The sequence below is a fragment of the Saccopteryx leptura genome, chromosome 6, assembly GCF_036850995.1.
Source record: "Saccopteryx leptura isolate mSacLep1 chromosome 6, mSacLep1_pri_phased_curated, whole genome shotgun sequence".
NCBI classification, from domain to species: domain Eukaryota; kingdom Metazoa; phylum Chordata; class Mammalia; order Chiroptera; family Emballonuridae; genus Saccopteryx; species Saccopteryx leptura.
The window spans coordinates 36,222,425-36,249,628 of NC_089508.1; the positions used below are offsets into that span (position 1 = coordinate 36,222,425).

Here is a 27,204-nt window from a genome sequence, read left to right on the forward strand (position 1 = left end):
GAAAAACACTTTAACAAAGTAATTTGAACATGATTTGTGACTTGTGTGACTTGGCTATTACAATCAAGTATGAATAGTCTTCCATTTTAATGTAGCAAAACCTGAATCATATGTAATACCTGAATCATATTTTAAATTTGAAGATGAAGATATCGAGCCATTTATTCAAACTTCTCATTTTGATTTTAAGAAATACAAGCAAAGGTATCACAAGCAAAAACCATCATTTTGGTTTTATTACAACTCTACCGGGGGAAATGTATACTAAATTTGAAAGGAAAAGACATGAGTTTAAAAGTACTTAAGGGATATAAGCAATGAAAGTAAATGAAATAGCAACTTAAACTGAAAGTCACTAAATTGCAGAATATTAAAAATTTCTTAGATGATAGTTATAAAGGAATTATTGCTCATTTTTAAGTGAGATAAGGGCATTTTGGTTTTGTTAAAGAAGGGCCCTTATCTGTCAGATATACATAATGATATATTTATAGATGAAACAATATATCTACAATATGCTTGAATATAATACAGTAAGTTGGATGTGGGGCTATATAGATGATACAAGACTGGTCAAGTGTTGATAACTAATGTAAGAGAGGTATAATTCTATTTTTCTCTGTTTGAAAATTTCCTTAGAAAAATTCTATTAAGGAAAGCTTTCTAAATTACATGGAAACGGCAAACAAGCAAATAGGTTTGATCACTGCTTCTTTTCTTGATTATTGGAGACAATAATTCTGTAGAGTCAGAATAACTGTCCTTTATTGCTATAAAGAAGCAGTAGACCTGACTGCAAAGCAGTGGACCTAACTGGGAAGAAGGTGTCTATCCAGATAGTAAGTTTTCCTTAATTTTTGACTGTTTAAAAAAAGTACACAAAAGTAACACATGGTCATTGAAACATAAAAAAGTATATAGAATAAAACACACCTTCAGTTGCATACCTCTTCCTAGAGGTACCCTCTCCAAACACTCTGGATTGTGTATCTTCAGATCAGTTTCTATGGATACATACAGAGTCAACAGATATTGAATACCTACTATGTGCCAGGCACATAAGTTTGCTTTTGTTGTATATTTGTTTTAAACCTAAATAGCATCATACAGTATTACTTTCTGCTACTGGTTTTACTCACTTAACAACATACGGTAGATACTGTATTTTTAATGTAGGGAGTTGACTTTGCATAAAAAAGACGAGGAAAATATTGTATATTAAAAGCACTAGAAGTCCTACATATTATATTACAAAGCTAAAATAACATCCAATTTTGGCCTCAATTTTTAATCTGTATACAGAAAATTTTAGAATCTGTTTTCTACTGAAAAACAAGCTCCTACGCAATTTGAACATAAAAAGAACATTTCTCGCAAGCTGTTCAGAGAAATAAAATGTTCACCCTTCAGTCCCCAAACCCTTCTAACTTCATAGTAGTAATTAAGACGGCATCTATGCTTGCTTTCTTATTTCAACTTGCTTTTTTATTTGTTAGTCACAGATCACATGTGGATCACAGACTCCTTCCCTTTCCCCTCATCCTGCCTCCTTTTTCCTGCCTACAGATAGAGGTGCACAGCCAGGGATGAAAATGAAATAGTACTGCTGAAATGCAATGTTGAACTGAAGGTGGTTTATAATGAGAACTACTGCCTTTTCTATGAGCTAGATCAAATATTTCAAGTAGGTACAATATTTCAACCCTTTGTGACTCAGGTATTTGTGCCAAAACCGTGAGGAATCATGTTCAGTATGTACCGAAGTATAAAAAGAAATTTATGCACAAAGATTTTTATCAACATGTTATTTCAAGTTTGAAATGCCTGGTAGTAACAAAGTTGTTAATAAACCAAGATAAATCCACACCCTAAAATTCAATGTCATGTGGTCTTTAAAACTGTATTTATGAATAAAAACTGTATAAGAAAATGAGAAAAGTTTGACTCCCAAGCCCATTTTATGTAGGATAAGATTTCTATAGGTATTTTTGTAGGTTTCACAGAGACCTTTAATAAATAAATCAAAGAGAAAGAGGCAGGGATATTATCTCAATTTTTTTCAAACAGTAAGAGTTGTTTAAAAGGAAACAAACTTGTTCAGAGGATCATGACTGCCCTCTGTGGACGCATGGACAAATGTTTTTAAGGACAGTATGGTACAGTGAAATGAAAAGAGCACAGGCCCTGGACCAGACATATCTGAGTTCCAATCCAGAATTTGCTGCCTTGGGTAACTTGCTATTTTTTCTTTTTTTAAGCAAGAGAGAGGGAAAGACAGACACAGAGAGAGACAGACAGGAAGGGAGAGAGATGAGAAGCATAAATTCATAGTTGCGACACTTTAGTTGTTCATTGATGCTTTTTCATATGTGCCTTGACTGGTGGGCTCCAGCTGAGCCAGCGAACCACTGCTCAAGCCAGCAACCATGGGGTCTTGTCTATGATCCCACGCTCAAGTCCGCGACCCTGGGGTTTGAATGTTGGTTCTCAGCGTCCAGGCCGACACTCTATCTACTGTGCCACTGCCTGGTCAGGTGGGTAACTTGTTTATTCTTACTGACCTCGATATTTCCTGGCAGCTGTGTGGTTGTGATGCTTATGTAAGTATCAGGAGTTAGGTTTGACTAGATAACCTCAGTTTCCTTCCAAATAGAAGTCCAGCAGTATGGAAGCCACCAGTTAATCTGCAAAAACTTTGGGGTTTTAAATATCTTGTGCTTGAAATAATGACATGAGGAGCTTAAAGTTCCAAGGACCTTTCCTAATTTATTATTTTTTAAATGTTCATTGATTTTAGAGAGAAAGGCGGAGAGCAGGGAAGAGAGAGAGAAACATCGATTTGTTGTTCCACTTATTTATGCATTTCTTGGTTGATTCTTGTATGTGCCCTGACTGGGGATCAAATCCACAATCTTGGCATATGGGGACAATGCTCTAACCAACTGAGCTACCCAGACAGAATGACCCTTTCTAATTTGAATGAAAAGCAGTCTTATGGTCAGCAACCAAAATTAATGCAACTACATAGAAGACCAAAATGACAAAACACATGTGTAGCTATAGTGGCAATCAATTGAATTAGTGAAAATGCATACATTTTGTATTAACACAAACAAAACACTAAAGTAAGAGCATCGATAGCATTTTAATGTATACTTATTAATTCAACAAATATCTATTGAACATTTTGGTATACCAGACACTGTATAAGGTACTGAGAGTCAGCAAGAACACAGGTATTCTGTAATTTCAAGGATACAAGAGAATTCTGACTTTTTCTAGGTTAGTGACTTCATTTAACAGGTACTCAGTCAAGTGCCTACTCTGTGGCAGAAAGCATCGTGCTGTGACAGAGAGAAGGGCTCTGGGTTAGACAGGTCTGGGTATGAATCCCACTGCCTCCACATTGTCTATTTCAATCTTTCCCTCAGAGAGCTGGAAGCTGAACAAGTACTGTGTCTAAATTTAAAGCTGATACTACAGCTGCAAGGTTGACCTAGAACTGTAGTTTCATCAATGTCATTATGCAAATGTCCAAGTTCTGAGTAAAAATAATTTTAGGTAGACTGATTTAAATAGCAATCATTTACAATCAGTACCAGCAACTCTGTTCTTGTATCTCATTCAGAAAAGCTTTAAGGAGGCTTAAAAACACCAAGAAAAGGCAGGGAGTGGAGTCCAGGGAAAGGGAATCTAAATTCCTGTGAGGCTTTTAGCTTGTTATCTCTTGAGAATAATTTTCACATTAAACGTTTCATAATCATTTACTTTTATTAAACAATAAATTTCACTCAAATTCCAAAAGAAGCTTGCTCTTTTCAAAAAGTTTTTGATATCCTAAATAATGCTACCAAAAAAATCTTAGTAAACATTGTTATAGTAAAGCTTGTGAACAGTTTTAAATAAAAGGATTGGTATATTTCAGTTGTTCTTGTTTTTATAACTGAAGTTGGTGGCTGCTTTTGTTTGTGTTCCTAGCTGCATCACTGGTAGAACAAATTTTTTTTCATTTATTTATTTATTTATGTATTTCTTTTTACAGGGACGGAGAGAGAGAGGGATAGATAGGGACAGACAGGAACAGAGAGAGATGAGAAGCATCAATCATCAGTTTTTCATTGCAACACCTTAGTTGTTCATTGATTGCTTTCTCATATGTGCCTTGACCACGGGCCTTCAACAGACTGAGTAACCCCTTGCTCGAGCCAGCGACCTTGGGTCCAAGCTGGTGAGCTTTTTTTGTTGTTGTTCAAGCCAGATGAGCTCACGCTCAAGCTGGCAACCTCGGGGTCTCAAACCAGGGTCCTTCCGCATCCCAGTCCAACGCTCTATCCACTGAGCCACCGCCTGGTCAGGTTGGTAGAACAAATTTATTACAGCTAGAAGCCATGGGCTTGGGGCTGCGAGCAGAAACCGAGAGCAAAAATGTGATCGAAAGTCACAGGTCTGCTTGAGACTAGGACACCCTGTGTGCATGCCATTCTCCAGGAAGAATAAGGAATTAAGTGACATAAACATTTTATACTGTATTTTTTAAAATTTAGTCTGAAAAAGTTTACCAGCTCACCTTAAATTAAAAAACAGACCATGGCCAGTTAGCTCAGTAATAAGAGTGTTGGCCTGGCATGTGGATGTCCTGGGTTTGATTTCTGGTCAGGGCACTCAGGAGAAGTGCCCATCTGCTTCTCTACCCCTCTCCCTCTTGCTTCTCTCTCTCTTCCCCTCCACCAGCCATAACTCAATTGGAGTGAGTTGGCCCTGGGTGCTGAGGATGGCTCCATGGACTCTGCCTGAGGTGCTAGGAAGAGCTCGGTTGCTGAGCAACAGAGTAACACCCCAGATGGACAGAGCATCACCGCCTAGTGGCCTTGCTGCATAGATCCCGGTCAGGGCACATGCAGGAGTCTGCCTCTCTGCCTCCCCTCCTCTCACTAAATTAAAAACAAAAACAAAAACATAGCCACCAACCACATTAAACAATTTAGATAGTCATAGACTTTTACAGCTTAGAGAGATCTAATCTAGTCCAAAATTCTTATTTCATAGCAGGGCAAAGATGTATGGCTGTTAAATATTATGTATGAAAGGTATAGTTAACTGATAAAGCAGGTACCAGGTGACCACCCAGATGGGTACTAACCACTCTATAGTAGTTATTACATATTCCTTGGTACTATGTAGCGTGCCCTTCTCAAAGAACACATGGGTCCTTAACACAGGGCTTACTGGCCAGGTGCTCTTGCACCTGTGACTATCCCATATGAACTCTACTTGTAATATTTTATCCATATATTTGCTTCTCGTGTTATCCAGTAGACGTGTTCCTTATGTTGTGTAAGCCATTTCAGTAAATTTCTCACTGACATAAAGTTTGAGAAACACTTTTCCTTCATTGCTAAATCTCTTAAATTGGGGGAAAAAAGTCTTGCTGGATGTTCTTTTGCCCTAGCTTAGTCAAATGATGATTTAAGGGTCTATAAATAAGCATATAAAGTGAATGAAGAAGTTAAAAGAAGTTTTGGAGTTAACCCTGTCTGTAAGGCAAATAATCACCCTCTAATTTGTGTCAGACTTGCATCACCAAGGAGGCTCCTGAAGACGACTGGTGCAGCCTCAGTGAGTCTCCAGCAGAGCCATCAGACTCAATTCAGCATGCTGAACTCTGAACTACTAACATTTACCTCTGGATCTCAAAGGACCTTTAAATATAAATATATTTATTCATTTCCTTGTACCTACTTCTATGTCTTATTTCACTGAATATATGTACATGGATTTAACTTGAGGGGTACAGACTAGCTTTCTTTTTCTTTCTTTCTTTGTATTTTTCCAAAATGAGAAGCAAAGGGGAGGCAGACAGATAGACTCCCGCAAGCGCCAGACCAGGATCCACCTGGCATGCCCACCAAAGGGCGATGCTCAGACCATCTGGGACATTGCAACAGGAGCCATTCTAGTGCCTGAGGTGAGGTCATGCAGCCATCCTCAGCGCCCAGGCCAACTTTGCTCCAATGGAACCTTGGCTGCAGGAGGGGAAGAGAGAGACAGAGAGGAAGGAGAGGGGGAGGGGTGGAGAAGCAGATGGGCGCTTCTCCTGTGTGCCCTGGCTGGGTACCGAACCCAGGACTTCCACATGCCGGGCCAATGCTCTACCTTTGAGCCAACTGGCCAGGGCTCAGACTAGCTTTCCAAGAAGCCAGAAATGCAATGACAGTATTCTCTCATGTTTATAAATCAGAGTATCAGAACATACTGAACACCTGCAATTTTCCTAAGACTACACAGAGCACTGAGGTAGTGGGTGAAGAAGGATGGTATATAATAGAGCTAATTACATACAAGGGATTAAATTTTAAAGCAAGAAACAATCTGAGAATAATAATGTACTAAACTATACTGAACAAAGTTCAGGAAGCGTTTAGAAAGAAAAAAGCATGAATTGTAATAGAAATAGTAGGTTTAGGAAAGATGTAGGATTTAAGTGAAGCCTTAATGAATAAGTAGGATAGAGAGAAAAAGAAAGCAAAGGAAAAGGAACTCAGCACTCCATATAGGTGTCTATTGAACAGCTGGGGAGAGGTTCATAGCAGCATAAACAACAGCTTGGAAATGTAATGGGAGGAAAGGCAGATTTGTTTTACTGGCCTTACTATTGATGTGCCAGGCACTAGGTCTAAGCAAAGGTGTATGTGAATATCCTATGTATTGTACACACATATGTAGGCATGTAAACATGTATATATATAATCTTATCATTTAGTCCTCATAACAAACCCTACAAAGTTGGTAATGTTTTCAGATCCAGTTTTCAGGTTAAACAAAGAAACAAAACAGAGGTACACAGTATTATATAACCTTCCTATGCCGACAAGAGGACCTGGTGAGATAAGAACACAGGCAATATGACGTATTCTGAGACCATGGCCTTAACAATTTTGCCACCTATAAAAATAAGATCACCTCAGCAAATTCCTTCCTAGAATACCATTTTCCAAGGCATACAGTCCAATTTCTAAATTTAAACTTAAATTCTTTAGGTTTTCCCTAAAAATTTCCAAGAAGAATCAATTATAGAGGCTCCTAAAGATAGATTTCACTTCAAGGCACCTAAATGACAGCCATGATCAAGTTTAGAAAATTTTAGTCACTTTTTAGAGTAGGCATTCTAGCTGGTTATTAGACTGTACATTCAGTACTTGGTAAAGGAAGTTCCAAAATTATAATTGAGTTATGTTCTAAAACTTTATTTTAAGTTAGTTATTTGGAACTTGAAACATATTTCCATAGAAACAATGCTATAAATGGTGGCTAAGTTCTATGCTCACATCCTAAAATCTTCAAAAACCCTAGTGTCACTAGCTGTATGTTGGTGCTAACAGTGCTGTCATATTATTGATATCATCAGCACTAACAGAGGTTTATGTAGCAGTGCCCAACTGAATTCTCAAGAACAGGGACAGGCTGATGGCCTTTGTTGTTTGTTCTCTGTGCCCTGCACACGCTTCCCACATGGCTGGCACTGCATGTGTGCTTGTTAAAGGCAAGTATTAACTACGAGCCCAGAAAGCAGACACCAATAGATTTGAATACCAGCTCTACCACTAAATGTCTTTCCCTGCTAAGCCTACTTTTCTCATCTATAGAATACAGATAATCATACTCCTCATAAAACTCTTGTATAAATTAAAGAACAAAATTGTTTTCTATTCAATCCAAGCATAATATAATGTCCTAAAAATTAATATCATTGTGAAGCCAGTTCATAGAATTTTATGAAGAAATCAAAAATTCAACCTGCTGCTTTATAGATAAGAAAATAAACTGAGGTCCCAAAGACGTTAAGTGATATGTTCAAGGTCATACCTAGTTTTAATGGCTGGCAGGATAGGACTTCAGTCTCCTTAATCCTGGTCTCACGCTGTTCCTTCTATTCTACGGCAGCCCCCAAGTACAGTGCATTTGCCTGCCTGCTCCCTCCTCTGCATCAATTATGTTATACCGCAATATAGGAGCTCTTCAACTATCAAGGGTTGTTTGCACCTACAAAATGGCCTGAGACTGTTATGCTTTTAGAGATTGCAGACTGTTGGTCAGTATTTTTCTGTCTCCTTGCTTGTCAACCCGACAGCTGTCACTTCTATAAAGTGTGAGCTCTTGTTGCCCATCATTTCAATCTGTTACGGTTATAAAATTAAGACAAAAACTCACTGAAACCGAATCTATGTAAATAATTTTCTGTGAGAACCTAGGGAAGTGTTCTATGAATAAAATAAGGCTTTAATTCCTGTACTTTGTTTCATCCATATATTTTCACTGCTGATAAGCAACAAATTGCTTTACTCTTTTGCTTCAGCCCAGAGCACCTGATAAACTTGTGAGGTGATTCTGTGGTTCAGCTGCATTACAGGTATAGGAAATAAATCTACACAGAAAGTAAAGGGAACATAGTGGCTTCCGGAATATTCCTCTCTCCCTCCAGAAGTAGAGGAGAAAAAGTATTTAACCCAAGCAGTCTCTGTATTTTGAGCTGTTCATCCTAAGAGGCGACATGGCATCTTCTGACCACCAGAGGGCATTGTGTGAACAGTAAGTTCAGCAAAAAGCAGCTTCACCAGAAAGTCCCTTTTTGCACGTGGCATTCGTGTTGTTAAGAGTTCATTTTGTGGAACTTCCATCTATTCCAAAGTACTCATTCTGTGTCTGTCTGGGACCCCTCTAAAACTGCTCCTCCACCTGTATTCTCTATCATAGCTGGCATCACTATGCACTGATCACCCAGGCTACCTGGAAGTCACCTGGGACTCCACCCTCATAATTAAGTCTTACCAATTTTTCTCACAGGTATTTCCCAGATCTTGCCTCTATGCCAGGGGTCGGGAACCTTTTTGGCTGAGAGAGCCATGAACGCCACATATTTTAAAATGTAATTCCATGAGAGCCATATAATGACCCGTGAACTTAGGCATTATCCAATAAAAATTTGGTGTTGTTCCAGAGGGCAGCTGTGATTGGCTCCAGCCATCTGCAACCATGAACATGAGTGGTAGGAAATGAATGGATTGTAATACATAAGAATGTTTTATATTTTTAACATTATTTTTTTTTATTAAAGATTTGTCTGCATGCCAGATGCAGCCATCAAAAGAGCCACATCTGGCTCTCGAGCCATAGGTTCCCGACCTCTGCTCTATAACATCCCTACCATCCTTGCACTCCTGAAGCCTTTGTCATCACTCCTGAGTTTATTTCAACAGGCTCCCTAGCTGGTCCCTCACCCTCAGACTACTCATGAATAAAATCAGAACATATTCTTCTGCTTAAACCCTCTATAGTTCCCTTCACATACCCTCAGGCTAAAGTACAAAATCCTTAACAAGGCAACCAAAGCACTCCACGCCTACCCATCTAGTCTCGCTTGGCAACTTCCTCTTCAAACTTCAGTTTCAAGAAGTATAAAACTGTCTACCCAGCACCTCCCATTTCTTCATGTATTTCTTTACCTCCATTATTTTTAGTCATGCTGATTGGTTATTCTGTCTGAATATCCCATATATCATTTAATAATCAGTTTATTACCTTCTCCAGAAAGCCTTCTGTAACACCTCTTTCTCCCATTATTTTAGGTTTTGGTGTTACTCTGGTATTCTCATTTTGCACTTACTACACTACATTTTAATCAGAACAGCAGCATAAAGTGGGTGTTAAAGCACAGACTAACCAAACTGCCTGGGATCAAAGAAATGCTGGCTCTGCCACTTGTTAGGTGTGACCCTGAGCAGGATGCTTATCCAACTTGTGCCTCCATTCTCATCTGAGAATGGAGATGGTAATCCTTCCTAACCTTTAGATTTACTTGTAAGGCAGTGTCTGTCATGGAGAAAGTGCTAAATAAGGCTCAGCTCCCACAGTTTTCTATGTGTTGGTCCCCCTTCTAGCTGACGAGCAACAGGAAGGCAAGGTCTTTGGCTTCTTCATTTCTCTGCAACGTAGCTTGTACTCAGTAAAGGCTGCTGAAGGAGTAACTGGTGAGGCAGCTCTATGAAAGAACCAGGGAAGGCCTATCCTGGTTCCTTTTTGTTAGGTAGATCCACACATTTTTTAATTGTTTCCAATTTTATAGCTGATTTAAAAAAATGTTTAAAACCCTGAAAATTCCACTTTTATCTACTTAAAAGCCAATGAAATAAAACCATAGAGTATCATAAAAAGTGTATTCATTCTAAGACGCTTAACTTCATTTTTAAGCCTTAAATCTATTTAAGATTTAAGATCCCACCCCTCATCCTAAAGAACCTAACATAGCAAAAAGGCTTCATGTTTTCATACATGCTATTCCCTTTGCTTAGAACGTTTTCAATATCCAACTCATTCTTTTCAAGTTCTTTCTGATCCCAGGATAAGACAAGATAAGCTCCTCTTCTGTGCTTCTAAGACAGGCTGTACCCACAACTACAGGGTGACAAATAACGTAGCGTCCAAACTGGGATGCTGTATCTACCACCACACTCACTGCAGGGGATTATAATTAAGTGGCTCCTCTGCTTTGCTGTAAACTCTTTAGAGATTAGAACGCTGTCTCAGCCTGGCCTATGGTGGCGCAGCGGAACGCCAAGGTTGCTGGTTCGAAACCCTGGGCTTCCCTGGTCAAGGCACATACAACAAGCAAGCAATGAACAACTAACATGAAGCAACTATGAGTTGATACTTCCCATTCCATGCTCCCCTTGCTCTCCTAAGAACACTGTCTCAGTCATCACTGTATCCCTGAGTCTCAACAGTTGCCTAATATTCGGTTCATATTTGATCAGTTTTTGAATGAATAAATGTTGAAGCAGGAAGTTCTATTTTGCTTATCATTTTTATACATTATTTCAATCATAGCAACTTTTATATAAAGGGTAGAGCAAAAGTAGGTCTACAGTTGTATATGAAAGTTAACTCTTGTATTAATTATTGTATTATTTTCCCATGCAAACAATTGTAAACCTCCTTTTGCCCCACTCTATTAGTGGCCAAAACCTTACAATTTCCCATACATTAAACAATTGAGTCTCACAACTCTGAGATAGATATTATTAACCTCATTTTGTAAATGAGGAAACAGGTTCAGCGGTTGATATCAAACACTCATATTGTAATTAGAAGATGAGACTCAAACTCTTCTGATTCAGAGCCCTAAGTTTCAGTGTTTATAAACTAGACAACACTCTGGCAAAGATGACTAACTCCAGTGTCTCTCTGGAACGAACATTCTAAGCCTCCCAGAGGCACCTCATTCTCATACTGCCCCATATGGCAAGTGGAATGCTCTGCCCCTTCCCTACCTCCTCTTCCATCTGCTGACTCCCACTGCCCATAAGGGCAAGCCCTGCCCTAATACACAGATTTAAAGTGGGGATGGGACTTTTCAGTTTTCTCTAAAAATGACGGCAGACATCTCAGACAATAGAAAACGGGGTTGGTGACTTAATTCTTTAATTTTCCAGTTTTATTTTGAAATGCATTTTAAACTTGAAGCAGAGTAGGGTAAAAAACACGCATGTCACCAACATCGTCAAATAACCAATGTTGTGATTAAACATTTATGCACTATTTGGGGGCTTTGTTTTCAGAACATCAATAACTACTTCACAGCTGCTCATTTTATTGAAGATACCAGGCTAAGTAATAAATGATTCTGTACTTTCACTAAGATCACTTGTAGTTTACAAGCTACAATATATAGTTAGAAATGTATCTTAAGTATGTACCATCTCCTTCCAAGCCATAGTTGAAAACCATAGTCGTTAATCTCTTTCTTTCCTCTTAATTTCCTTTCCTTGATGTTTGGCATGCTATCTCTGGAGAGAGGAACTCCTCATTCCACATCAGCACAAGGATATCTTGCTAGTGCTCTTCAAAGCACATTTACCGACTCCTTCCCAACTACAAATTATGAAACTCTTTATAATGTGAGGGTTTTGCTTAATTGTAATGAATTTGGCTGGTATAAATCAACCCATGAGAGGCTGGACCACAACATTAACAATAAAAAAGTGTGAGAACTAGTACTGGCCACCAAGGTACCCTAAGTACTTCATAAGGACAGACCTAAAGTAACAGTCCTGTTATATTTAAACTCTCACATTTGTTACTTAATCACAGAACTTCAGATCAGCCCAATGTAAAACATTTCCTTTTCCTAGCCAATTTTCACCCAACCTGAGCAGTGAACAGAAAACATGAGCCCATGAATCAATCATCTGACAGGCCACCCCCTAAGCAGGGTGAAGCATACACAGCAGCACAGTTATGATCAAATCTTGTCTTCTCTCATTTTAAACAAGGAATTGACTGTTAACAGTGATTATCTCTGGGGAGTGGGAGTGAGAATGACTTTCATTTTTATATTTTTATGTACTTCAGTGTAGGTTGAATTTTTACACAGAGCATAGATTTAATAATAAAGTGCTTCCATTTTTAGAAAAAGAGACATGAATCACTTTTAATTCTGTACACCTAACAGTATAAGAATAACAAAGTAATTTCAATATTTTATGGTAAGAGATAGTAGCACAATAGAAACTATCAGAAGAAAACACTGTATGAAAACCAAAGTGACCTCTCAAGCAATGTTTTCAAGTATACCTTGAGTTTTTGGGGAGACAACAGATTGCAGCTTAAAAGTAAAAATCTATGGAAAATGTTCTGCATTTTATCTCAAATGGTTTCTTCCCCTTTGGACCAGAAGAGTAATAGCCAAGGCTTAGTACTTTTACTGGCTGGAGAAGAGGCCTGAGACACCTCTTTTCTCCTGCATGTTAGAATGGGAAATGGTATTAAGTACAAAAATTTAGCAATGTTAGAGCAAAATCAAAACACAAGGTCAAGAGCAAGTGGACAAGACTCTGTACTTGTCCTCCTATGGTTCCTGGTTAAATATGGTTTCCCTTTTTTCTGACAATGATGCACTAGTATCCCCACCCACCCCAAAGTAGGCCACTATACTGGAATGGGAAGAATACAAAGGCTTCAGGAAAGACCCCTTAACCTGAGTTATTCTATACGTATGATGAAAATTTGGTTGTAATGGAGAAATCTGCTTTTAAAATGAATATATTATTTGAAGGCTCTACTGCAGACTTTATTAATCTTTGGAAAAACATTTCACCTCCACTATGCTTCAATTTTCTCTATTTAAGATGATGAAGCCCCCCATCTAGTTCCCAAAGTCATTCAGTTATTGAGACTTTATCAGATATCCAGCAAGTGATTCAAAAGGCAAGTTTTGAGGTTCTGTTGGCCAGTCCTCAATCAAGCTTCATCTTTTTCAATCCCACTTCTCTCCATCATATCCATTTGCACTGACAAAGTTTCACAGAATCTAATTTCATCGTTTAAAGAAGACGGTGATTGCTTTGAAATTATCCTAAGAACTGTTTCCTTCACCAAATCTGCTCCAGAATGTCTTGAACTTTATCAAGAAATTGATTCTAAGATTCCTCAAAAAGCTTGGGGCCACTCGTTGGGTTCAGTGTCAATGGGAAAATTGTTCCTGGAATAGTTTTCCTGCCGTGATACATACTGTATGGAAATACACTTAGGCCAGTGGAGAATCTGCAAGTACCTATCACGCTGATTTAGGAATATTACACAAATACCAATGTCCTACTCTCTCCAGAAAACATCAAGGACTTTCACCAGCATCTCTCTGACGCTCCTAATCTGAAAAATGTCATGTCAGCCTTCAGATCATGTAGACACGTTGGTTAGACAGACTGAGAGAGTCGGAGGGTGGTTCAGCTCAAACTCAAGCCTACATTATTTTAGTGGTAACGACTCCCGATCTACATCCAACACATTTACCGGACACTAACAGAACTTTTAGTAAGCGCCCACCACTGGAAGCGAAAGCACTTTTACCCAGGATAGAGATCTTTTCCACTGAAAATTCCCAAACCCGAGACCTACCACCTTCTACTGAACAAAAAGCTTGTGTGCCGGCAAGAGGGGGTGGGAAAGAGCGTGGCAAGAATTTGCACGGCTCTTACGCCTCCTCCCTCGGAGCGCGCCCAAGTCTGCGGCCTTAGGCTCCGGGACACTTCCCCTCCCACCCGCCGAGGAGCCGCAGCTGTAAGTTGAGAGAAGCGGGCTCTTGGCACGTCAATCAACCGGGACCTCCCGCCTTCCGTCTACACCTTCCTCCCCCCCCCCAAAAAAAAAAATAAAGGCAGAGAAAAAAAGGGAAAAGGAGGTAACTGAAGTGGGAACTAGTATCCGCGGGGGCTTCTCCTCCGACCGGGGTGGGGGAGCACACGTCCCGGACCCGGCGCGCTGGCTGGCGGCGGGATCGAGCAGACCAACCGGCAACCGCCCGTCGCCGGGTCCTCGCAGCGCGTCCGCTGCGCTCAGGCTCCCCGCACGGGTCAGCGCCGCTCCGACCCCGCACCCCGCCAGGCCCCGCGGCCCGCCGTCCTCAGGCGCGGGCCAAAGTTGCGTAAATAGTCCCACAACTGGCAAATACTCACCGGCCGCAGCGGGAACCGGGGTTGCGGAGATTTTAGGGAGTTTAAGGCAAATGAGGCGCGGGAAAGGCGGGCGGAGGCGAAGGGACCGCGAGCTGCAGCGGCGGCGAAGCGCGGAGCTCGGGCTGGGCTGCGCGGAGAGGTTCTGGCTCTGCCAGGGACTGTGCTGCAACAAAGGACTTCCGCTGCCGCACAGCCGCGCCTGCCGCACCGCACTGAGCCGGCCCCGCTTACGCGGCGACTCCGGGTCTGCCCACCAGTTCGCTGCGGCGTCCGCCAGCCTTCCCCTCCCTCTCGCCCGCCCACCCACTCCGCCGCTGGCTGCTAGGGGCACCCGCGGTCGCCTGTTTGTTGCAACAAGTTTCTGCGTCGGGTTCTGAGGAGACTGGCGCAACCCGCACCCGGGGGCCGGCGCGGCGGCGGCTTGACCACCGTTCTTGCCCCTCTCCCGAGGGCAGGCTAGGACCTCCTCCTCCCGTTTGCACAGCTGGATGGGACTGGGCTCCTCCCGACTCCCCAAAGGCTGGATGCTGCTACCCCACTCGGTCCAGATGTCAGACCCCTGCCCGGGAGGACCCAGCAGCTGGGCTCTCCTTCGCGGAACGTCCCGAGCGTTCTCGGGTCGCCGGCACCCTCGTCAAGTACCGGACGTGGCCAGTCCACTTAGGGTCGCCCACTCCCCACGCGCCCCCCGCCCTGTCTTCCCTGCGCCTGGCGGCCTCTGGCCTTGAGTCACTTCCCCCACCATGCCCCACCCCACCTAGCCCGCCTCTCCACCCAGGCTCCCGCGGCTTCGCTTCCGCGGCCCCGCGCCCTCATCCCTTTGGACACGCGGGCGCATCCTTCCCCACCCCCACTCCTGACTGAGGGGGTGCCCATGCTTTTGCACACCCCGGGGAAAGTCCCCAGGTCACGCGGTTGTGTGTGGGGAGCCTGTAACGCCCAACTTCTGTCAACGCTTCCGCCTACAGAGTCACCACTAGTGACTGGCGGAGGCGTCCGAGCGCGGGACGACTCCCTCTCGGCAACTTGAGCTGGCGGGCGGGCTGGCACGTAAGCACGCACGCACACTGCGGCCCCCGCGGCCCCCGTTCCCGGCTACCAGGCGCGCGGTCACGTGGGCCCAGCCCTGGGCGGCCGGCGCGGGAAGCCGCGCGAGAGCGGACCGTGGGGTGCGTGAACCGGCGCCGCCGCGTGACGTTTGTGGCGCGGGAGCTGCCCCTCCCGCATGGAGGAGTCGGCTGGCCGCCGCGGCGGCGTCTGGGTAAGCGACGCGGCCCGGCCCCTGTGCGCGGCTCCAGGCTCAGTCCCGCCCGCCGCAAGCCGCCTGGGGCGGTCGTGGCCTGCAGCTGCGCCGGTCGCGGAACAGATGCAAGTAGATGGGGAGAGGGGTGTTTTTGGTCCGTTTGACTTGTCAGTCAGGGCAAAGAGGAAAATGGCAACCGCGAGTGAGCGCTGAGCCGAGGATGCCCATAGCCGCCCTTCGCTGCCGGCACAAGGTGGTTGTGCGGGCCTGATGCAGGCTGGGGCCGCGCGCGAGGACATCTGCTGCAGGGCGGGCTGCGACCCCGCGCGGCAGCCCTGACTGGCGTGCGGCATTCCACGGCCCGCCGCGCAGACCCCTCTCGCGAGTGGGCGGGTTTCCAGGGGCAGCCTGCGAGATGCCGGTGTCCTTCCTCTCCCTTCCCACCCCCATCTGTGACTCCAGTACCTTGTTTCTAGAGCAGGAAGTACTCCTCCCGTCCCATCATTCTTTTTTTTTTCAGATTATAGTAATCTCATTCTAAGCATATCCAGTTGTGTTTTTGTTTAAAGCTTGCTCCATCTATCACTGTCTTCACTAGGAGCATTCATCTGGTGAAAACAAGCTATTCCTCAAGCTGCGTAAGCAGCCCCTGGCACTGTACCTGGCGCTTGACAGCAGCTAACATGTTTCATAAATTAACGTCCGGTTCCCCCCAAAGGATTAAATTTGGCATTTAGTCTCTTGAGAATCAAGTCTTGGTAAAGCTGCTCATTCTCCCAGGGTTTTTTTCAAGTGTGTAAAATACATTTTGTAATCATGGATTTTAAAAGCTGAAAGGGGCCTTATAGAAAATCCAGTTCATCCTTCTTATTTTACAGATGAGGACACCTGGCCTAAAGAGCAAGCGTATAACTTGATTAAGGCCCTGCACCTCTTGAGTAACTGGATTCAAGGGCTCCAGACACCTTGTGCTCTCAACCACACCAGGAGTGCAGTGCCAGTTTAACCCACTCACTTGAAAGACTGTCTGCCAAAGGTGATTATGCTTGGCTTGGTCCAGAATTGAGAAATCAGGCTTGGCCAGTGTGTGATGGCTTTGGTATTTTAAGAAATGGGGTTGGCACTATGTCTCGGTGAAATAGAATGTCTATGATGTACTTTGGACCTCAGCCCCCCCCACCATTGATTCCTGGTACCTGCAGGAATAACCAACATTTGCAGCATTGACTGCTTCCTTAAGGTTAAGGCATCAGAGTCCTCTTTAGCAGTCTAATTAAGAGTAAACTGTAAATCCATTATCAGACGTTAGCTCTTTAATAGGGAACAAAATGTTGGGCTAAGACATAGAATAGATTAGTATTGATGGCTGGGAGGTTATCAGGAAGCAGTGAAACACCACAGTGATGGTCAGCAAAAAAAGAGAGAGGGACATCCAGTGACTTGCTGCACCTTTTCCCCAGCCCTCCCCTGAATGTCTTATTTGGAAGTAGTGGAGATGGATTCTGATCAGGTTTGGTTGTTTATCAAGTACCTGCAGTGGCTAGCTGCTTTCATAGATGAATTCTGAATACTTACCAAAAGGAGGTAGTATTGTCTCCATCCTACAAACAACTGAGAAAACAGGCTGGAAGAGATTGACTTGGCTTCAATGATGCAGCCATTTGCAGTAGAATTCAAGCCTAGATCACTTATCTCCCAAGTCTGGTCTGTGCTCTTTTTGCACTGTATTTCACTACCACTTCAACCCAGGAAGGGGATGAGAGAAATCGCCTGTGGCTGATTTATTGGCGCCTGTGGTTGCCCAGAGAGGCTGAACAGGACTTTCAGCTGCCCTCTGTGCCTTAGAAAGTGGAGCTGTGTGCTTCCACCCTATCTCCTGAGGGGAATATGAAGGAGCCAGGCTGTCTAGCTGGGGAGGAGGGGCCCAAGTGCCTGGCGGTAATATATCCTGGTGAGGGCTGTGCTGGGAAGTGTTGCATAATGCCCTCCCCACCATTGAACCAAAGTGATTTATTTGCTTTGGTCTGTAGGTGCTGCTTGACCATCTTGTTAACGAAAAACTTGTCCATTTAAGTAATATCAGGGCCAGAAAAGAGTTGGGGGTTTTATATTGTTGCAGGGTTTTATTTTTCCCTTGTCTTAAAGAAAAGCAGTGCAGGTGCTCTTATCTTGATAAATTATAAAGTACTTCTACACCACTTCCTGTGCTCCTTTTCTGTTTATTTATTCCAAAATTGCATGTGAACGTCAGTCTTTTGATAAAAGAATGCTAAGAAAAATTCTGCTTCAATTTATAGTTACAAACACAGGCTATGGAGTCAGACCTAAATTCTGATCCCCACTTTATACCGTTTGTTTGTTGTGTGTCCTGAGCCTGGGTTTTTCCGCATCTGTAAAATGGAAAGAAAAAGAGCACAAACGGTCACAGTGAGAACTGAAAGAGAGAATGTACAGAGAGCCCTTAGCACAAGGCCTTGCACATAGTAGTTCCTCATATGATAGTGGCTATTGATTATAACTGGAGCAGTGTTCCTCTAGGATAGGGAAGATATTGTTACTTGAGTTTGCTTAGGGAGAATGGAGGAAGAGAAAATAAAGTGTTGGAAGCAAACAGTTTCAGGGTTATTGATTAATTTTATTTATTTTGATTGAATGTGTTAATCAGGATTTTTTTTTAACCTTTAGAGGAAGTGTTTATAGTATTGTTATTTTTGGAATTTTTCTAATTCATTGCTTCCCTGGTAACAAATTAATATACAATGACTTTTTGTTCCCTCTGAAAAACTTTAGTTACTTAAAGCAAAGGGTTTCATTAGCCCATGTGGATAACGTGTTGGTGGAACGTTCCGTGGCAAAGGAAGTATTGGCTACCTGTATTCAGAAGTTATCATCCTTGTTTGCACTGTATTCTAGATCTGTACCAACACTGTCATTTCCCAGCTTTCTCCTGTCCTTTCAGTACCTTATTTTTTCTTTCAGAAATGCCGTTTTTTATTTATTTATTTATTTTAGTGAACTAAGAAGAATCTTTTCCTTTCCTTCGCAGGTTTCTGATTTTTTTTTTTTAAAGTCCACTAGCGATGTGCGCTGGCTGGTGTTAGCATCTTTGTTTGCCAGGAGCTGTGGCTTTATCAGGCATCTCACATGTTGGTTCCGTGGGGGTTAGTGATGTAGTCGAGGCTGGCTGCATCTGCCAACAGGCAGGGGGCCCCACTCTAACGTCCGCCGGTTCCGTTAAAGGTTTCTAGAGCATAACTGCTCTTCCTGTATCATCTACCAGGTCTGCTGTTTACCCTCTTCTGTAATATTCTCAGTGGCTTTTAAAAGCAGATGCCTAAAATTACTGCAGATTTTACTTTGGCCAGTATTTTCAGGTTTGAAATTCCCAAATCATTTTTAGATATTAAGAAAATAGATGTAATGGTGTAGGAGAGTAAATATCTTTTTTTCCTAAATACTTTTTAAAAAGAAGTCTGAAAACAGTGTATTTCTCCTCTGCCCCAATGCCCATACTACTAGTTTTGGAACACTTCTTTTTAATATGGCTACTTTTTAGTTTAAAATTATAATTAGAATTATAATTGTTGATTTTTTTGTTCACTTAATGTAATTGGTATAATTTCCATATTTTGAGTACTTCTTATAAAGTTGCTTTTTTGCTTCTGTAATTTTTTTTTAAAGATTTTATTTATTGACTTTAGTGAGAGAGGAAGGGAAAGAGGGAGAGAAAAAGGAATATCAATCTGTTCCCTGTATGTGCCCTGACTTGGGATCGAATCTGCAACCTCAGCACACCGAGATGATGCTTCAACCAACTGAGCTATCCAGCCATGGCTTTTCCTCTGTAATTTTGAGTATGAAGTATTCTAATCTAGAGTTTCTTTGCTCTCTCTCCTAATGCAATGGCTCTTTTTTTTTCCTTTCTTTTTTTTAGTGAGAAAGAGAGGGGGAGAGATAGACAGGAAGAGAGGGAGATGAGAAACATCAGTTCATGACTGCAGCACCTTAGTTGTTCATGGATTGTTTCTCATGCGTACCTAGACCAAGGATCTCAATCCAAACCAGTGATTCCTTGCTCAAGCTAACAACCTTGGGCTCAAACCAGTGACCTTGGGCTTCAAGCCAGTGACCTTTGGGCTCAAGCCAATGACCATGGGGTCATGTCTGATCTCATGCTCAGGCCAGTGACCTTGCACTCAAGTTGGTGAGCCTGTGCTCAAGCTGGATGAGCTCGCACTCAAGCTGGCGACCTCAGGGTTTTGAATCTGGAACATCAGTGTCCAAGATCAAACCTTTTTATACCTACCGCCCACTTTTGTATCTCTGTTAGTAGTAAAATTTTCTAACCACCCACTGGTTCCACAGTAATGGTGATTTATAAAGTAGGGAAATAACTTTACTTTATAAAATTATAAAGCAGAGCTACAGCAAGTTAAAGCATATAATAATAATCACTTACCAAGTACTTTATGTCGAATTTTCGCTAAGTTTGGCAGAATAAATCTTTATAAAACAACTTACTATAGTTAAATCTATCTTTTTATTTATACTTTGGTTGCTCCGCTACAGCCCACCATGAAATCTGGAATGCCCACTAGTGGGTGGTAGGGGCCAGGTTGACTACCACTGCTCTATTCATTGCGCCAACACTGGTCAAGCCTAATGCAGTGGCTCTTAACTGACATGTCTTATTAGAATCACCTGCGGAGCTGCTTATTTTTTATTTTTATTTTTTATTGATTGATTTTAGAGAGAAAGAGATATTCATTTTGTTGTTCCACTTAGTTGAGCATTCATTGGTTGCTTCCTGTATGTGCCCTGACTGGGGATCGAACCTGCAACCTTGGTATTTTGAGACGACGCTCTCACCAACTGATGTAACTGGCCAGGGCCAGAATCACCTGTAGAGCTTCATAGAAAAAGATCTGTGCTTCATCCCTAGCAATTGTGTTTGAGTTAGTCTGGAGTAAGACTTGGACTTCAGTACAACACTACCTGGAAAGTTTTATTATAGTCAGCAATAAGAGCCATTATTTCAGGATAAAATTATTTCTGCAAACATTCTTTTTCTAGGTTACACATCTATAATCATGTGAAAGTACCATAAAGAAGTTAAAATCATCATATAAAATCTTTATCGTATGGCAGTTTGAATATCTCAAAAAAGCTGTTCACATTCCTCTGCCAACTTTCCTGTCTCTTTGTCTTAAAAATTAATAATAAAGTCACTGTCATAGTGGTAAGAACCACAGAGAAAATGTCTAAGGCTACTTGTTTTCCACAGAAACCCATATCTTACTCCTTTAGATCCTTTTTTTTTTAAAATTAAAGATTCTTGCAGCCTGAGAGAATGAAAAGCTATGTGTTCTAGGACCTCATTCTGGCTGCCATGGGGCCTGGAGTCCAGTCTAACTAATACAATATGTTTTTTTAATAAATAAAAATCAAAGACGTTGACTTTCAAGCTAACTTTGAATTAAACATAGATACTGGTATAAAGCTGTTGTAGTTTATTTAGTTTGAGCTAATCCAGAGTTCCTACAATCTAAAAAGGTTTTTGTAGTCTCTCTTATATATCAATGCTAACCCTCTTGTAATAAAAATACCACTTTGATAATAGATAAAGTATTTTGATGTATCACTCTTGTATTTTTGGCTCTAGTATTTGTAATAAAATGAAAATTATTTTTCTGCAACCTCTCACATCTTAAAATTCCCACCATAAATTCTCAAATGTAACTTCTAAGATCATTCTATATGCATAAGAAACTTTGGCTGTTCCACATGCTAGAGAAAATAAAATTGATGATCAAAGAAATAATGAGCAAAGGCTACATAAAAAGTCTAGCTAATAATTTGCAAAGTTGGTTGTGTTAGAAAATGTTCTCAGTAACTTTGTGGTGGATTGGCTGTATTGACCTGAGGTAAAATCTGGTTGTGTTGCCTTCAAACATCAATGATCTATTATGCAGATAAGTTTGAATGAATTTATGCATATAAGTTGTGGGTTTGTTGTTGTTTTAAACTGATCTCTGAATTTGTTTCATTTTATAAACTTGAAAAACTTATCCCCTTATTTTAATCAATATATATATTTGTAAAATTTGCCATCAATATATATGTTTAAAGATCTAGAGGGGGCCTGACCAGGCGGTGGCACAGTGGATAGAGCATCGGACTGGGATGCAGAAGACCCAGGTTCGAGACTCAAGGTCGCCAGTTTGAGCGCAGGCTCATCTGGTTTGAGCAAAGCTCCCCGGCTTGGACCCAAGGTCACTGGCTTGAGGAAGGGGTTACTCGGTCTGCTGAAGGCCCACGGTCAAGGCACATATGAGAAAGCAATCAATGAACAACTAAGATGTCACAACAAAAAACTGATGATTGATGGGCTTCTCATCTCTCTCCGTTCCTGCCTGTTTGTCCCTATCTGTCACTCTCATTCTGTTTCTGAAAAAAAATAAAATAAAAGATCTAGAGGGGGATTTTGAAGAAAGGGCATTGAGTTTAAAGTCAGACTTTAATTGAAGTACTACCAGCATCATCTACTAGCTAGTTGTCTGACTTCAGGTAACTTTTCTGCCTTCTCTGAGCCAATGGTTCTTCAGCCATAAAATGGAACTAATTTAGTGCCTGCTTTGTTAATTGCATAGGATCAAAAAAATATAATATAGGGCAGATTTCTCAAAGTGTAGACCAAGGACCCCTCAGAGGTTTTGAAGCCCTGTTAGTGGAATCTCTCTTTTGCAAGGCCAAATTCTGAGTCATCCCTCGCCATATCATGATTCACTTTTCACGGTCTCACTGTATCACAGATTTTTAAATTGTATATATCCAATTTTGTATCGCGGATTTTTTGCCAAACTGCAGGATTTTACGGTATATAGGTATTTTTATATATTTACTATTTTAATTATTTTTGCAGTAAAATAAGCACTTTCTAGCCTAAAAAATTGAAAACAGTATAAAAATATAAAAATATTGAAACATATTAAAAGAATATTAAATCAAAATAAAGCCTTAAAATATATAAATAATAAAATAAATATAAGGTCGCTACTTTGCGGATTTTCACCTATCGCAGGGAGTTCTGGAACCCAACCCCCACATAGATGAGGGACCACTGTATACCTGAACCAAAACGTGGCAATGGATTGAATGCAGAAGCATAGAAAAGAACTCAGCTGGGGTTTTTTGGGGTTTTTTGAGTAAATTTTTTTTTTTTTTTTGTATTTTTCCGAAGCTGGAAACGGGGAGAGACAGTCAGACAGACTCCCGCATGCGCCCGATCGGGATCCACCCGGCATGCCCACCAGGGGCGACCGCCCTGCCCACCAGGGGGCGACGCTCTGCCCCTCCGGGGTGTCGCTCCGCCGCGACCAGAGCCACTCCAGCGCCCGGGGCAGAGGCCAAGGAGCCATCCCCAGCGCCCGGGCCATCCCCGCTCCAATGGAGCTCCGGCTGCGGGAGGGGAAGAGAGAGACAGAGAGGAAGGGAGGGGGTGGAGAAGCAGATGGGCGCCTCTCCCATGTGCCCTGGCCAGGAATCGAACCCGGGTCTCCCGCACGCCAGGCCGACGCTCCACCGCTGAGCCAATCGGCCAGGGCCTCAGCTGTGTTTTTAAAGGCATGTTAAAGAGGATTGCAAAATACAAAATCATGCCACCCTTCTTGCTTAAAAAAACATTTTTTTAGGAAAAAATGTATTATTTATGTTAATATGTAATAGGTTTATTGTTATTTTAAATAAATTAAAATTTTAAAAAGTTCTCAGTTTCTCATGTGGATAAACATAACCCACATAAACAACTGCTGTTCCCAGTCTTAGAGTGTACCTGGAGGCCCTGACCGGGTGGCTCGGCTGGTTAGAGCATTGCCCTGGCCCGCCAGGGGTGTGGGTTCAGTCCCTCATCAGGGCGCATACAAGAATCAATCAATGAGTGCTCAAAATACGTGGACAATAAAACTGATGTTTCTCTCTCCCTTTCTGTCTCTGTAAAATCAATCAATAAATGAATTTTTAAAAAAAGTATAAATAGGTTTTGAGACCATAACTTTTTAGGACTCCTGATAAAGGGTAATAGCTGAGTATGTAGTTCCTATTAAGATTGAGATTTATAAAATACAGATTTTTAGTTTTATTGGGATAAAAACTATAAACTTAAAAAAATAAATCTTGGTGACTCATTGGAACAGCCCACACCTTGCCCCCCCCCTCAAGCAAGTATTCCTTTTCTTTCCTAAACTTAAGGGCCTCTGTACTTTGTTCTTTGAGCCCACACAGCCCAGCTGGCTCACTTCTTCCACAGCCTACTTCTACCTCTGACTTTCTATTTATTTTATTTTATTTTTTTAATTAAAATTTTTATTTTTATTTTTCTGAAGTTGGAAACAGGGAGGCAGTCAGACAGACTCCCGCATGTGCCCGACCGGGATCCACCCGGCACGCCCACCAGGGGGCGATGCTCTGCCCATCTGGGGTGTCACTCCGCTGCAACCAGAGCCATTCTAGTGCCCGAGGTAGAGGCCACAGAGCCATCCCCAGCGGCCGGGCCAACCCTGCTCCAGTGGAGCCTCGGCTGCAGGAGGGGAAGAGAGAGACAGAGAGGAAGGGGAGAGGGAGGGGTGGAGAAGCAGATGGGCGCCTCTCCTGTGTGCCCTGGCCGGGAATCGAACCCGGGACTCCTGCACGCCAGGCTGATGCTCTACCACTGAGCCAACCAGCCAGGGCCTATTTTTTTATTTTAAAGAGAGAGAAATATCAATGTTGTTCCACTTATTTATGTATTCATTATTTGACTCTTGTATGTAATAGGGATCGAATCCACAACTTTGGCCATCAGGATGATGCTCTAACCAACTTAGCTACCCAGCCAAGGCCTCTGACTTTCCAGGTAAACTTGCTTGTTAAAAAAGTTTTGGCCTAACCAGGCAGTGGCACAATGGATAGAGAGGCAACCTGGAATGCTGAGGACCCAGGTTTGAAACCCTGAGGTTGCCAGCTTGAGCACAGGGTCGCCATCTTGAGCATAGGATCATAGACTTGAGCCAGAAGGTTACTGGCTTGAAGCCCAAGGTCATTGGCTTGAGCCCAAGGTTGCTGGCTAGAGCAAGAGGTCACTGGCTCAGCTGAAGCCCCCAGTCAAGGCACATATGAGAAAGTGATCAATTAACAACTGAAGTGCCACAACAAGTTGATGCTTCTCTTCTTTCTCCCTTCCTGTCTGTCTCTCTTTTTCTCTTTCTCTCGTGCATGTGCACATGCTGAAAAGGGGAAAAAAAGGTTTGCTTGGCCTGTGGTGGCGCAGTGGATAATAAAGCATCGATCTGGAATGCTGAGGTCGCCAATTCAAAACCCTGGGCTCACCTAGTCAAGGCACATATGAGAAGTAATTACTATGAGTTGATGCTTCCCACTCCTTCCCCCTTCTCTCTCTCTCCTCTCTCTAAAATCAATAAATAAAATCTTTAGAAAAAAAAAGTTTTGCCTTGGCCTGATGGCTTGGTTGGTTAGAGCTTCATCCTAAAGCTTAGAGGTTGCCAGTTTGATCTCTGGTGAGGGCACATACAGAAGCAGATCAATGTTTCTTTCTCAATCTTTCTCCATTCTTCTCTCTTTAAAATCAATTAAAAATATTAAAAGTTTTTAAAAATACCAGTTGTCATTCATGAGTGACAAAATGCTGGCAAAACCGGAATGAAGTCTGCACTTGGAAGAAGGAAACAGCAGTAGATAAATTTCCATTTTTATGACTATCCTGAGATAAGGCCCCAGTGGGTGACATCAGGGGTTGGCAAAACTAACCTTATTCACCTGAAGAAAAGAGGACAGAGTTCAGAGTGACCACACAGCTGGAAAGTAAGCAGGAAAATTCTAGAAAGGATGAGTGGAAGGGCTAAATACTGCATATAAACTCAGCTCAAATCTCTTGCCAAACCCTAAATTTGCACGTTGAACAGTCTTCAAACAGCACACCTAACTCTGAAAAATCTGAACCATAAAGAGGCAGAACTTATAGTTTAAGTCCAGTCTAGTTAATTGTCAAAACAAAACAAAAACATTACTCTGGGAGAATATTACAGAAGCTAAAGTCTTTTTTTTTTTTTTTTCTGAAGCCGGAAACGGGGAGAGACAGACAGACTCCCGCATGTGCCCGACCGGGATCCACCCAGCACGAAGCTCTGCCCACCAGGGGCGATGCTCTGCGCCTCTGGGGCGTCGCTCTGCCGCACCAGAGCCACTCTAGTGCCTGGGGCAGAGGCCAAGGAGCCATCCCCAGCGCCCGGGCCATCTTTGCTCCAATGGAGCCTTGGCTACAGGAGGGGAAGAGAGAGACAGAGAGGAAGGAGGGGGGTGGGGTGGAGAAGCAAATGGGCGCCTCTCCTATGTGCCCTGGCCGGGAATCGAACCCGGGTCCCTCGCACGCCAGGCCGACGCTCTACCGCTGAGCCAACCGGCCAGGGCTGAAGCTAAAGTCTTTAGTAATCACAATGTCTAAGATATTATCCAAAATGACAGCACATATGAGAAACAGGAAATTATCATCATAATTAATAGAGATTGACTCCATAGTGACCCAGAGGTTGGATTTGGCAGAAGAGATTTAAAGCAGCTATTATAACTATGCTCATGGATATAAACCAAAATAAGGTGATAATGTGTGAACAAAAAAACATCAGAGATTATTTTTTATTGCATCCCTTCTGGCTTTTAGAGATTCTACCCTTCAGCCTGAATGCTGTCTTCAATCTGCAGCATCCTCAATGTCCTATCCTGTTTGTACCTACCTCTTATGGCCTCTGCTTTCTAACATCTCCTTGCAGTCAGAAATTTTCTCCTGCTGTTTTCCCAGACTGTTTCAGAGGTCAGCAGAAACCTCTTGGTCACATGCTTGGGGTGTTGTAATAGGCCTCATTCCCATGTTTCTCTGCAGCACTTTCCGTCATTGCCACCTCCTCTTGCCAAAGTTCTCACCTTTCCTTTGCCTCTCTTCTCCTCCCCCAATGACAGTGTATTTCCTTATTTCTCCTATCACCCTTATTGTCTTTTCTATATTGTTCAAGGATTTATTCTTCGCTTTTTTTTTCTGTTATTTTACTCAACATGCATTCTGGTGACTTCACCCTTGTCATTTCAGAGGACCTCCTCTCCCACTCCATCTCTGCTCTCTTTAGAGCCCCAGACTAGCATATTGTCTCTTCACTGGTCACTAAACATTTGTATTCGGCTGTCCTAAAGTGAACATGAACTCACTGTGTCCAAAGTGAAATTTGTGTCTTACCAAGCCAGTTTCTATGCCTCTTCTTTGGCATTCTGAGACACTGCCTTTATATCAACACCTAGCACAGGGCACTTACTCTGCGAATATGACCCGAAGGAATGAACAAAGTCTTCCAGTTACCCAAGTTGAAATTCTGAGACTTATCTTTGACTTGATCTCTGTGGCTGATGGCTGAC

At 42.4% G+C, this 27,204-nt stretch overlaps 2 protein-coding genes across 8 annotated transcripts in view; one reads left to right on the forward strand and one right to left on the reverse strand.

Moving 5' to 3' along the window:
• ZBTB1 (zinc finger and BTB domain containing 1) overlaps window positions 1-15,527 on the reverse strand; it is a 29,109-nt gene extending 13,582 nt beyond the window's left edge. The window contains exons 1-2 of one of the 3 annotated variants that reach the window (XM_066388479.1): window positions 14,508-15,527; window positions 934-1,004 (exon numbers count right to left, since the gene is read on the reverse strand). The gene's annotated coding sequence lies outside the window, so the exon portion shown is untranslated. The remainder of the gene's footprint in view (window positions 1-933; window positions 1,005-14,507) is intronic. The other 2 variants (XM_066388476.1, XM_066388478.1) reach the window with 2 other exon arrangements.
• An 89-nt stretch (window positions 15,528-15,616) lies between these two features.
• Window positions 15,617-27,204, forward strand: part of ZBTB25 (zinc finger and BTB domain containing 25) — a 28,303-nt gene continuing 16,715 nt past the window's right edge. For 3 of the 5 annotated variants that reach the window (XM_066388483.1, XM_066388484.1, XM_066388480.1), the window contains exons 1-2: window positions 15,617-15,768; window positions 16,629-16,786. The gene's annotated coding sequence lies outside the window, so the exon portion shown is untranslated. Of the gene's footprint in view, window positions 15,769-15,866; window positions 16,004-16,628; window positions 16,787-24,561; window positions 24,641-27,204 lie in introns of those variants that run through there. The other 2 variants (XM_066388482.1, XM_066388481.1) reach the window with 2 other exon arrangements.